The 11,358-nt window shown below is 50.0% G+C and overlaps 1 non-coding gene across 1 annotated transcript; it reads right to left on the bottom strand.

The window, feature by feature from the left end:
• Positions 1–10,339: 10,339 nt before the first annotated feature.
• On the bottom strand, positions 10,340–10,411 carry Trnaw-cca (transfer RNA tryptophan (anticodon CCA)). The gene has a single exon. It is a non-coding gene; the product is annotated as a tRNA-Trp (tRNA).
• Positions 10,412–11,358: the final 947 nt, after the last annotated feature.

The following is an 11,358-nucleotide window of genomic DNA, read 5'->3' as shown; positions in this document are numbered from 1 at the left end:
AGCGTCTTGCTGCAGTAGAAGTTATTGGCGCAAGGGCAAGTGAAGTCAAAGGTCCCATTTTTCCTCCAGTCATACGCTCAGAACACCTTAAAATGGAGGCTGCGTAAGAAATGAAAGTCATTCACATACATTGGTCGGCCGAGTGCAAACTAACTTTCGGTTGATAGATACGCTGGTATGAGCTAAAGGAGTATAGACGGGACGTCACTATAGGGAAATCTTGCGAATCGCCGTGTGTGCAATTCTTGTCTATGCTATAAGTGTCGTCTATAGTCCCCGATCGCAATACTTTGAGAGCTGGCGGGATCAGGTATAGCTGTATACATGCACTGCACGGAAATTTGCGAAACAGAGCTCAGCATCGCCCTCTTAGCTCTCTCTCACTCTCTGTGCTCAGCGCTATTTGCACAGACTGCGCTCCGCGAGGCTGCAGGATCGTCAGCAGCAGCAGCAGCAGCAAACAGCACTTCGGTGTGAGGGTCAGGGCCTGTTTGAGCCCCCGATTACAACGTGAGGCGAAGTTGTACGTACATCTCCATCCCGTCCGCCGCCGCTCAGCCAAACGACGAGGAGCTGTTCTTTATAGCCGCTGCTGATAGCGAAGGGAACGCATGCGAAAACCTCGCGAGACAACTACGCGTAGGGAAGACGTGGCCGGCGATGGGGCGCTCGTAAAGATAAAACAAAACTTCGCGGCAACGTAAGCCGTGCCCCGGTGATCGCTCCCCCCCCCTCCTCCCCCATTTCTCAATCCAACCTCACTCGAGCTCTGTCACGCGAACAACCACGCGAGCTTCAGATCGATGGCGAATATGCAAGTGCAGGGCGTTACGACGAAGGAGGTTTAAAAAGAATTGTTGGAGCGGAAATTGTGCCTCATGAGTAAAGCCACGCCTACCCTAAGATGGCGGCTGTGGCCGCCATCTTAGGGTAGGCGTGGCTTTACTCATGAGCGTCAGCGTTCAGCGAAGAAAGCGCGCGGCCGTTTTCCTCCGACGCCCTACACTTTCCCGGTCGGATATGTCTTCGCGCTACGGGTTTCGTAAAGAAAGCTCAAAGTCTTGGCAAAAGTATTGAAGATCTAGTCATCAGTACTCATCTCGATACGTTACTTTCGTCGGGAACAACGATCTCTTATCTTAGAACTAACCTAACGCCTACATTAACAGAGCGAAACAACTTTATCTCGAAGCGAGCACCACCCGGGAAGAGCACGTTTCTGAGATAAAGTGTGGGCAAGAGCTGGCTTCGCTTTAGCCGGTAAGGCGATGCGAGAGCTTCCACTCCAGAATTTTTTTAACGACCTTGGTTACGAAACAGCCCTCTAGCTTGCTCGTTTTAAGTATACTATATGCGTATACGCTTATCATGATGTTATTCTCATCCATCTCTCCTCTTTCAATTGATGTATAACGGCCCGAGGTGGGCGCAGCTTGTGCACGGTGTCGCTGCGTACAGCTGAAGTGCCGTGTCCGCGCGTGGGAATGGACGACGTACGTGATGTTTCGCGAGTGCATGCCCATCTATCTGTACGTGCACGGATCGTCTGACCAAACCTGTGAGATGGCGGATATGGGAGTATAGAATTGCAAATGAGGCGTCAGCGCGCGTTCCGTGGTGCCGCCCAGTCCTGTCGTGCACTACTTGTTGAACGTGGCGTATGAAGCTTCTTGCAAGTATTACTGTTGATAACTACGCTCTAAGAAAAAAAAAACAGAGTCTTTCGACTCCTTTCGGAGAGTCCTGACTTGTCACGTCACGTATGTGACTCTCTTTAAAGAGGCACGTCAACTCTCTTTGGGGGTCATTGCACTCTCTTCGGAGAGTCGTGTGACCCACAAGAGAGTAAACGTGACTCTCTAAAGAGTCATATACGGGGCAAGTCAGGACTCTCCAAAAGGAGTCGAAGGACTCTTTTTTTTTTTCTTTGAGTGTACTTCGCTTTATCGTACCACGGAGCGAACTCTAATGCCAAGTTCCGCGGGAAGCAATGTGGAACGCACGACAGGTCTCGCTATAGTCGGATACCACTTTAGAAGGCAGGAGAGGCCCCGCCCATACGACCGAAGCGCGGCAGCCGATCGCCTCCGGGACTAAAGAAGTAGTCCCGCTCATGCACGCGCCGATGTTCTCCGAAGGCGGAGCCACCGGCCGTCCCGCTCATGACGTCAGTCCCGATCGAGTGCGCGCCCATTGGTGCAGGCTTGTGTTCATCCGCCTTTGGGGAGGAAATGCCGCTGCCTTCTAAGGTTGTATCCGACTATGGTTATGAATAGTAAATAATTCAGCAATATTGAAGAAAACGGGTAAAAGATGCGCTCTTTGACTCTCTTCCGGTGAGTGGATTATTTGGAAGACGTGCATGGCTCCAATTATACGAACTGTCGGTGAATCTACGAGCGCTCTTGAAGCATTGCTATTTGAGACGTGTGCGCTATTGCTGTATATACACTTTGGTGGGCCAGTTGCTTCGCGGTCGCTTTGTAATACGTATGCATGTGTGTCAAGTTCTGACCTCAATGACAAACTACAACGAAGTTGCGGACTTACACATCTTCATGCAGTATATGTAGTTGTATTCACGACAAGTGTATCGTTTTAAAAGTTTTAAGTGCGAGCGGATGGTGACGCGAAAAAAATGCCCCCACCTCCCCGAAGGGAATCGTGAGGAAATACGAATGCATTTAATGCGCCGAGAGTACACGGCGTAGTAATTTTAATGGCGTAAAGCTGGACACATCGACGTGCTCAAGTGTCTCCCTTTTGGGCGCCTCTTTCAACGAACGCCTCCTACGTTCGTTCGTAATCACCTCAGGGATGTTGCCACCGCCTTCAATGCAGCACAAACGCGTTTAGAACGCGCTGTTTTCAGGCTGTGCCAAGGCAGCACAAACGCTACAAACTCGTTTCAAACGCACTGCATTGAGGCGGTGGCGCAGGGAGGAGAGAGAGCGAACGGCGAGAGAAGGAGCGGCGAAGCACTGCACCTACCCTCTCCACACACGCGGGAGCTCCGCCGAGCCAACGCCACCTAGAAAAAAATTTGCGCTGGCCGAGCTCCCGCGATGCGAGCGCCCTCACACGCCAGAGCGCGCTCCTCCTCTCCACTCACTCTCCGCTACTCCGCCCGCACCACCTGCTCCGGTTGCCAGGGGCGAGGATAAGCGCGCGCGCCCGCAGCTGTTGCTATGGGAGAGGGAGTGAGAGCGGAGAGGCGCGCGGACAACGCCGGATGCCTTACATAGCCCGACTAAGAAATACATTCGCATTTAAAAGCTGCGAAGGTAGACGTTTTTATTCACTACGAGCGAGAGAGATAGTGACAAAGATGGGGGGAAGGGGGAAGTCATTTATCACCCGCTGCAGGCAGCAAATGACCGGAACGCGCGGCTGCATGGAAAGGGACATCATGTTATCTATATCGTATCCACTGCACTGACCCTCAAACGAATGAGGATAATGCTTAGACATTTGACACCAAGTTTATACTCCTCAATTATAACCGATCCAGCCGAACTGACGTTTCATTTGACTTTATTTTTAAGCTTGTGAAGCCAAAGGACGCAACGATGCTACAAGCAGAGCGTTTCCACTAATGTTAATGTTGGCTCCATGTGTGGTTGTTAACCACACAAAAAAAGGCGTCTGGTTTAGTTTCCCTTATAAGTTAATTATCTTAATTAAGCGTACGCCCATATTCTCAAACTCTTCTCCCCCTGAACGTTCACCTCGATTCGATAATAAATGATAATTTTTATCGGTATCGATCCGCTTTGAAAAGGGCCTGCGACAAGTAGTACCTATTTGTTATAATCCGGCGTTATTTCATCTATTTCACTTTCACAATTCTAGATCGGTGAATTAATTCATTTTATTGCGATAGCAATTATATGGACAGTCTCGGCTGGAAAATGTCCGTCCCCGTCGCCGTCATTCACCGTATATGTATAAGTATGTATATATATATATATAGAAAAGCCACAAAGAAAAGTAATTCAGAAATTCTTTCCGACGCGCGGAATCGAACGGGCGACCTCTCGATTTGCAGCCCGCCGCGTTAGACGTTAGGCCACGAGAGCACCGTCTTTCAGCCTGCTAACGGCGAGGTATTTATATACACCATGTAATTCAGCATGCTTTCTTAGTGGCCACATAGATGGCACGACGTTCGCGCGTGTGGCGCGCTTTAAAGATCGTCGCCCCGCTCTTGCGAACGCCGTTGCTCTTCGCTCTACAAGGCGTGGTCGCTTTCGTGCGCTTATCTCGAGGAAAGAAGGGGCGGCCGGTGGGGTGCTTCGCTTCGCTCGCTGCAGCGGCCGCGTTTGGGAAAGGAGCGCGCTGTTCAAACAGAAATAAGTAACAACTGTGACAATTAGTTCGCGCTCGTCTTGTGTGTACCTGTTCGTTCGTTTCGTGCGTCCTGCTTTATGTTTGAGCAGTGCGCTTCAAGTGTCGAGCTGTGACGCGTTAGTTCGCGCTCGTCCCGTGTGCGTTCTTTTCGTGCGTCCTTTGGGCTCGAGCGACGCGCTGGCAATTTCGAGCTGCTTTCCTTTCTTCGCGTTACATTACAATTTATTGCTATCGCATTCATTGCTTCGCCGTTGCGGCGAAACTGTGACTTTTTTATTTAATTAATCAATGAGTGAATGAATGATTGAACTAACGGGTGAATGTAAGGAGCATCTTCTTTCAATTGGGGAGACGGCAAATTCTACCAAATTCTTTATTATCCTTCTCTATGTTCTCTAGTGCGGTGCTCCATCATGCCCATTTTATCCGCGATGTGACTGCCACACACTTGTTGTGGACTTGCACAGGTCACACAGCTAAGCCGTCTTCGCCACCTCCGTGCAACGGGCCTCAGGCCTGGCCGACCACCCGACCTCGACCGCTGGATCCGCGGACCTTGCCACCGATCATTATCAGACTTTATGCACGAAGCAAATTTGCATGTGTACTTTTGACACCACTAATTACTGTGCCGAAGGGCAGGCTTTCGAAGAAAAAGAAAATGCAAATTCTGACTTCCCACCTCCTTCTCCCATTTTCTCGCTGCTGCTGAAAAATCTGCGCTAAACTCATCAACAAGCTGAAAAATTCGTGCACGAAGTGTCACTGGAGCCCGGCGACGTTTCGACAAGCGGCCTTGCCTTCCCCTTCAAAGCTGCAATACATAGAGTCACTGCAAACGGCAACTCCGCCCTTTCGGAGTATTGTAGGAGCTTCGAGCAGAGGATCGTTTCATAATATGGGATCCAAGTCGTTCTACGGATTAATCTTCCGCCTGAGGAAAACGTGAGACCGAAGCGTGAGCCTCGGCTTGGCTAGCGTGCTGTGCTTACTGCCAGCTCACAATTAGCTCGAATCCAGCTCAAGCTCGTCACTCCAGCTGTATGTCTCCGTGTTGCTCGGCTTTGTGAGGTATACAGTGAGCTCAGGTGAGTTCATTGTCATTACGTGTGCAGGTATGTGTTGCCTCGTGTTTCTTCTCGGTGCTGGACGCAGCATAATTATTGGGCTTCTCTGTCCCTTTCCTTCTACTCTTTTCACGCAGTCATTTCGGATTCTCAGTGCGCGGAGCCATCATTGGCGTAGCCACGGCGAGGGACTAAGGAGGTTCAACACTCCTCCGTCCTCCCCTACCCCCCGCCGAAGCTTTTTCGTGTGTGCATATACGCGCACACATACGTATACCCACACATTCGCCCTCCCCCAACCGAAAAAATATTTCTGGCGACGCACCTGGGTGCCAGAGATAGATAGATAGATAGATAGATAGATAGATAGATAGATAGATAGATAGATAGATAGATAGCTAGATAGATAGATAGATAGATAGATAGACAGATAGATAGATAGATAGATAGATAGATAGATAGATAGATAGATAGATAGATAGATAGATAGATAGATAGATAGATAGATAGATAGATAGATAGATAGATAGATAGATAGATAGATAGATAGATAGATAGATAGATAGATAGATGCAGCGACGCTGAAGCATGCAAGGTCGCTGGTTGCCGACTGCATACGCGACGGCTGTGTCGTCTGCGTGCGCGCCTAAACACGGCCGCCCTTGAACTCCAAGCTGCAGCTATACTGCAGCAGCACTCCAAAAGGGGGGAGCACGGCCGTGAACGTAAAATGCTCGCATGTGGCACGCCGGATTGCAAGCGTTTCTGACGCGAGTCGGGGACGCGGCCTGTTATATATAAACGGGCACGGCTCTCGCTTTTTATTTTTTTTTTTGTTCACGGCAAGGAGAGTCAGCCTAGCGAAATGTTTGTACTCCAAATCAAGGTGTTTATTGCGCCAAAAGTGCGCAAAGGGTTGGCTTGCCGGGTTGGGGTGATGGGGAACGTGGCGGAAGGAGTGTTTGCTTGGTTTGTACGTTTAGTTTGTTCAGTCAGGTTAAGTCAGGAAGGCAGATTAGGCCAGAATACTTTTGTATAGGCAGGCTAGGTTAGGTTTAAGTTTAGGCTAGGATTGAGGTAGGTTCAGAATTCTGGCTCGGCTCTGACAAATTTGGACAGCTCGAAGTACCGCCTGCAACAGCCAATGCCTCAAGGACTGCACCTAGCGTGACGTATGTGCGCAGTGCGCGCGCGCCCACATTTATTCGCAACAACACCCGTTACTGTGCAGAGGAAAACCAAGAGAAGACGTCGGCTGCGTGCCCACACTTTTTTTTTTTCACTCGATAAGAGCTGTTTCCACACTCACGCCCCCCCCCCCCCCCCCCAATGACCCCCCTCCCCCGTTTCGTGAGCAAGCATAGGCAAAATGTAAAGCATAGGTACCCCGCTCGCTTCCCTGCCCTTCTGGAGTGGGGAAGGGGTTTTTTCGAAGGCTTTTTTTTTTAATGGCTCGGCGCGTGACAGAACACCGCATATGGTCTCATGACCGTATAAATAAAAAGTACTTCTTGGGGGTTGTATGTTTTCAAGCTTGGTTAACGTTGGCTGGGACACATATACATATATGTGGCGCCTACTCATCGGAACGTCACACCGCCGTGAACGGCAGCCTTCCCCGCGTGTACAGTGCAATGCCGCCACCAGCCCGCATAAGCCATTCTGCATCTCTTTTTCTCAACGAAACGACAGTCGATCGCGGAAACATCACGCCAGTAGGTATACTACATTCCCGTGGGACTCGGGCAATAAGACCAATGAAAACGGCCCTCGCGCCAACCCGCGCCACCTCTGGCGAGTCTCTAATAACCGCTCGCGCGATGCAGCGCTCCAATCACCGGCGTGAATGGAAATTGTCACCCGAGTTTGCCGCGGGAACGGCGGGGGCCGCGAACATCGCACACTTCGGCGCTTTTGTGCGAGCATGCCGCCGAAGGCGTCGGGCGGATGTGGACGGCTTCGTGTGACGCGGGGCAACGCGACACGTCTCGTTGTCGTCGCGATGCCGTCGCGACCACCGCGTACAACCACGAGCGACCGTGCGACCGACGACGCGACCGACGAATACTCGCGTACCCGTTCTCTCATCCTTCTCCGCGTGTCGCAGCTATGTGTGACGCGTGGGATGCCTACTGTGTGTGTGTGTGTGTGTGTGTGTGTGTGTGTGTGTGTGTGTGTGTGTGTGTGTGTGTGTGTGTGTGTGTGTGTGTGTGTGTGTGTGTGTGTGTGTGTGTGTGTGTGTGTGTGTGTGTGTGTGTGTGTGTGTGTGTGTGTGTGTGTGTGTGTGTGTGTGTGTGTGTGCGCGCGCGCGCGTGTGTGTGTGTGTGTGCGTGTGTGTGTGTGTGTGTACTTACTACAACGAGCGCGGGAACGCGGCAGTGGCGCGTCGTGGTCACGTGATGCCAGCCCTGGTGTCACTTCAGCATATGCAAAGAGCTGCGACACCCAAGCCGCCGTCCGAGCCGCCGTGATGGCGCTCTTTTTCCCACACCCACCATTCCGGTGCCCCGATTGTTCTTTCCGCATATTCCTCGCCCGTCTCACGCATACCGATCGGGGCTGACGGTCTCGCATGCGGTTTGTTTTACCCTGACTAGTTTGTCTAGTTATTCTGCTCGCTTCATTTCTATTCTCTATTCTTTTCTTTGAGGGGGGGTATACTGTGTCGACGGGCTTCTCTCGTTGCGGGCGGTCCCGTCGGCCAAGGTGACTTCGTCTGCTCGCTTTCGTCTGCTGCAGACAACCCTATAAGTTATAGATTACGGTCTTGAACAGTTGTTCTCAGTTTCGAAATACTCCTCCCCCCCCCCCCCCCTCCATTGACTGACTCTGGCCGTACCAATTAACCAGCGCAAATGTCAATCCTGCTGCATCTTTAGGGCGCGGAAGCACCGATCGCTTTAGCTCCAAATCAAAACATCATAATAATTGCTGGGGCTTAACGTCCGAAAACCACGATATGATTATAAGAGATGCCGTAGTGAACGGCTTCGGAAATTTAGACCACCTGGGGTTCTTTAACGTGCTCCTAAATCTAAGTGCTCGGGTCTCTAATATTTTCGCCTCCATCGCAACGACGGCTCCAAATCGAAACATCGTAACAACGATCCCAGCGATCCAACGTTTGTCACAGATGTCAGCGTATATAACTCGGCAAAGTTGTCGATCGCTTTTCATCGACCTTTCTCTGCCGTCTTCTCAACTTTGTGACATTACTCCAGGAGCGATCGATTATCTCTTCTCGGCGCTCTGTTGTCAATCTGAAAGTCGCGACAATATAAATTGATGTGTAGAAGATCATCATTCTAGACAATTCGTGTCATCGCGCTCCCCGGGAGAGTGCTGCCAGCAGAGATACCCAGCGCGCGGTATCATTTTGATCTATCGCCTCAATATTATAGACCCGTAGATGCCGCCGGCACACGGGCAGTGCGCATGCGTATTAACTTTGCACCTCGCGAGGGTCAGAGGTCGAAAAGTGAAGTGAGTGATTGAGGAATCTCGGGGCACGTCAATTTCGAGGTTCAACTCGCTAGGAATGAGAAGCCTGTTTGGTGCTGACTTGTGAGGGGGAGAGGGGGGGGAGAGGGGCGTGGCCTACACATCATGTATTTCATCCGTCCTCCTTTCCAGACAAACGCGAACACAAGAACGCTCCCTCTAATATCTCTGTTGCTATGCGTGCTGACATTAGATACAAAGTCTCGTACTTCGTGTAGAAAAAAAAAGAAAGAAAGCAGTTCCTGCGAAACTCGGGGGAAAAAAAGTGCTTCCCTACATTAACCTTTTCTTTTTTTTCTTTTTTTTGCCGCTTATTGTCTCCGTTTGACGACCTTTTCTTGCTTAAAAATAAACTTTTCTTGCCATCCTTTCAAGCCGAGCTATCGTACTGGCTGAATATTCGGTAGAAAAGGGCACCGCTCTCCTCCTGGAAGACGCGGTTTCAAGTTTCTTTTCTTCTTTTTTTTTTTCGCATATGTTGGCATGAGTCTATGTCTAACCTGATATGGCAACGAGCGCAGTGTTGAATAAATATAGCTTGTAACATCATGGTGTACACGATGGTTACTGGAGGCAGGGTCGACACCCAAAAGGTGCATCAAATTTCAAGCGAAGCTCGTTAAAACGAGTTACAGATATCGGTGGTGGTGGTGGCGGCGTCGTCGTACACGAAAAACCCGGCGCCGGCGAGCGTACACAAATGCCGCCCTGGAAGATGCGCCGGTTGCGTGCGTATTTCTATGCGCCGTTTTCCAACATTTGATGCTCTCTCGATCGTGGGGTCGTGGGCGATCACCCGTTTCTAATATGGTAACCTGCGCTTGTATCGAGCTCACTTGTCATTTCAGGTTGCCACATTAAATTGTTGCCTGGATGTGAGCGCATGACCGTCGTTGTTGTCTAGCAAGACAACTGTTGTGCTGCTAGGCACGTGGATGAAGAACCGATTACCGGCATGGAGGAAAGAAGAAGTTAGGAGGGAGAATAACGCAATGCAGAAAGAAAGGTGGTAGATCAGGCGTGCCCTCGTTTTCCCTCTAGGGCAAGGGCGCCTGAATATATAAATATTTATATGTATATATATAAATATACAAAGAAGAGCCCCTTGCTGATCACACAACGATTGAGCTGTTTTAGTCAGCTAATAAGTCACGAGACACGGCTAGTGCGACTAGCACTTACCTGTTCTATGCTACTTCCGTTAATGTTCCTTTAAGTCAGCACGTCTTCGAGAGCGATCAGAGGTGCACAATGGAGGAGACGTTCTTCTGATTCTCTTTTCTGGTTGGCTGACATGTTCTTTGATAAGCTTTCTTCATGCAGAAAGCTTGCGAACGATGGATACGACTGCAAGCAGCTGAGTGGGATGCTTCCTCGGACCGACGAGATGCAGCCGAAAAAAAAAAAGTCAAAAGTAAATGTGACCCGGACGTGATTCGAACACGCAACCTTCTGATCTGGAGTCAGACGCGCTACCGTTGCGCCACCGAGTCCACTTGAAGTAGCGGTCGGAACAAACGCAGCCGTATCGCTCTGGTAGGGTTTCGCTTGAGTATTGTTCCGTGGGGCCTTTAATGCCTCAATGTAGTACTAATGTCTCAAATAAGTGTCAAGTCATTGTCGCAGATAGATAGATAGATAGATAGATAGATAGATAGATAGATAGATAGATAGATAGATAGATAGATAGATAGATAGATAGATAGATAGATAGATAGATAGATAGATAGATAGATAGATAGATAGATAGATAGATAGTCCGGCTGTTTCTCTCATATCAGAAATCCTGCAATCCTGCACATCGCACGTCTTGCATCGCAAACGTAATCAGCAGCGGAAAAACGTAAAAGATTGCGTGACAGTTGTGAAGAAACAAGCAAGAAAACAACGCAGTGCATTTTGCTGGCACGTCGACTGGGGGACAGCAAAAGAACTGGTGGATCAAATGCAGCCATCGGAGTTTTTTTCCTTTGCTCATTATTGCGGATTCTGCGAATGGCTGCGTCCCTCTTCCGGGAAACCTCTGTTACGAAACAGCAACTTGCACACCTGTGACGCAAGGGTGACTTAAAGAGCGCCGGTGACATTAAAAAGCGAGCCCTTTTGTACCTCACAACCCACCTCCCTTCCCAACTCGGAAAGCAAAATAAGAAAACAAATAAGACGGTCTTTTTTGCATTTGTACGGTGGACGTCAAAAACACTTTCGCCCCTTTTTACGACTGCCTTTTCTTTGAAGCCGATCCCCGAATTGACGGGCCATTCACGCCTTCGGCAAACAAAATGGCGGACGCCCGGATGTCGTCTGCTCTCACACCTGTGGCGTGGACGCGGACGACAGGATGTGGGCCCCACCGTTTGCATGCAGCAGGCAGCATCGCTCTTTTCGGAGTTGAGGTTTGCCGAAAAGATCGCCGTGCGCTGCTCATTTTTATTCTCTA

This window comes from Rhipicephalus sanguineus, chromosome 6, assembly GCF_013339695.2.
Source record: "Rhipicephalus sanguineus isolate Rsan-2018 chromosome 6, BIME_Rsan_1.4, whole genome shotgun sequence".
In the NCBI taxonomy this organism is placed as follows: Eukaryota; Metazoa; Arthropoda; class Arachnida; order Ixodida; family Ixodidae; genus Rhipicephalus; species Rhipicephalus sanguineus.
The sequence above is the reverse complement of the archived record's forward strand: the minus strand, read 5'-3'. Positions and strand labels throughout refer to the sequence as shown.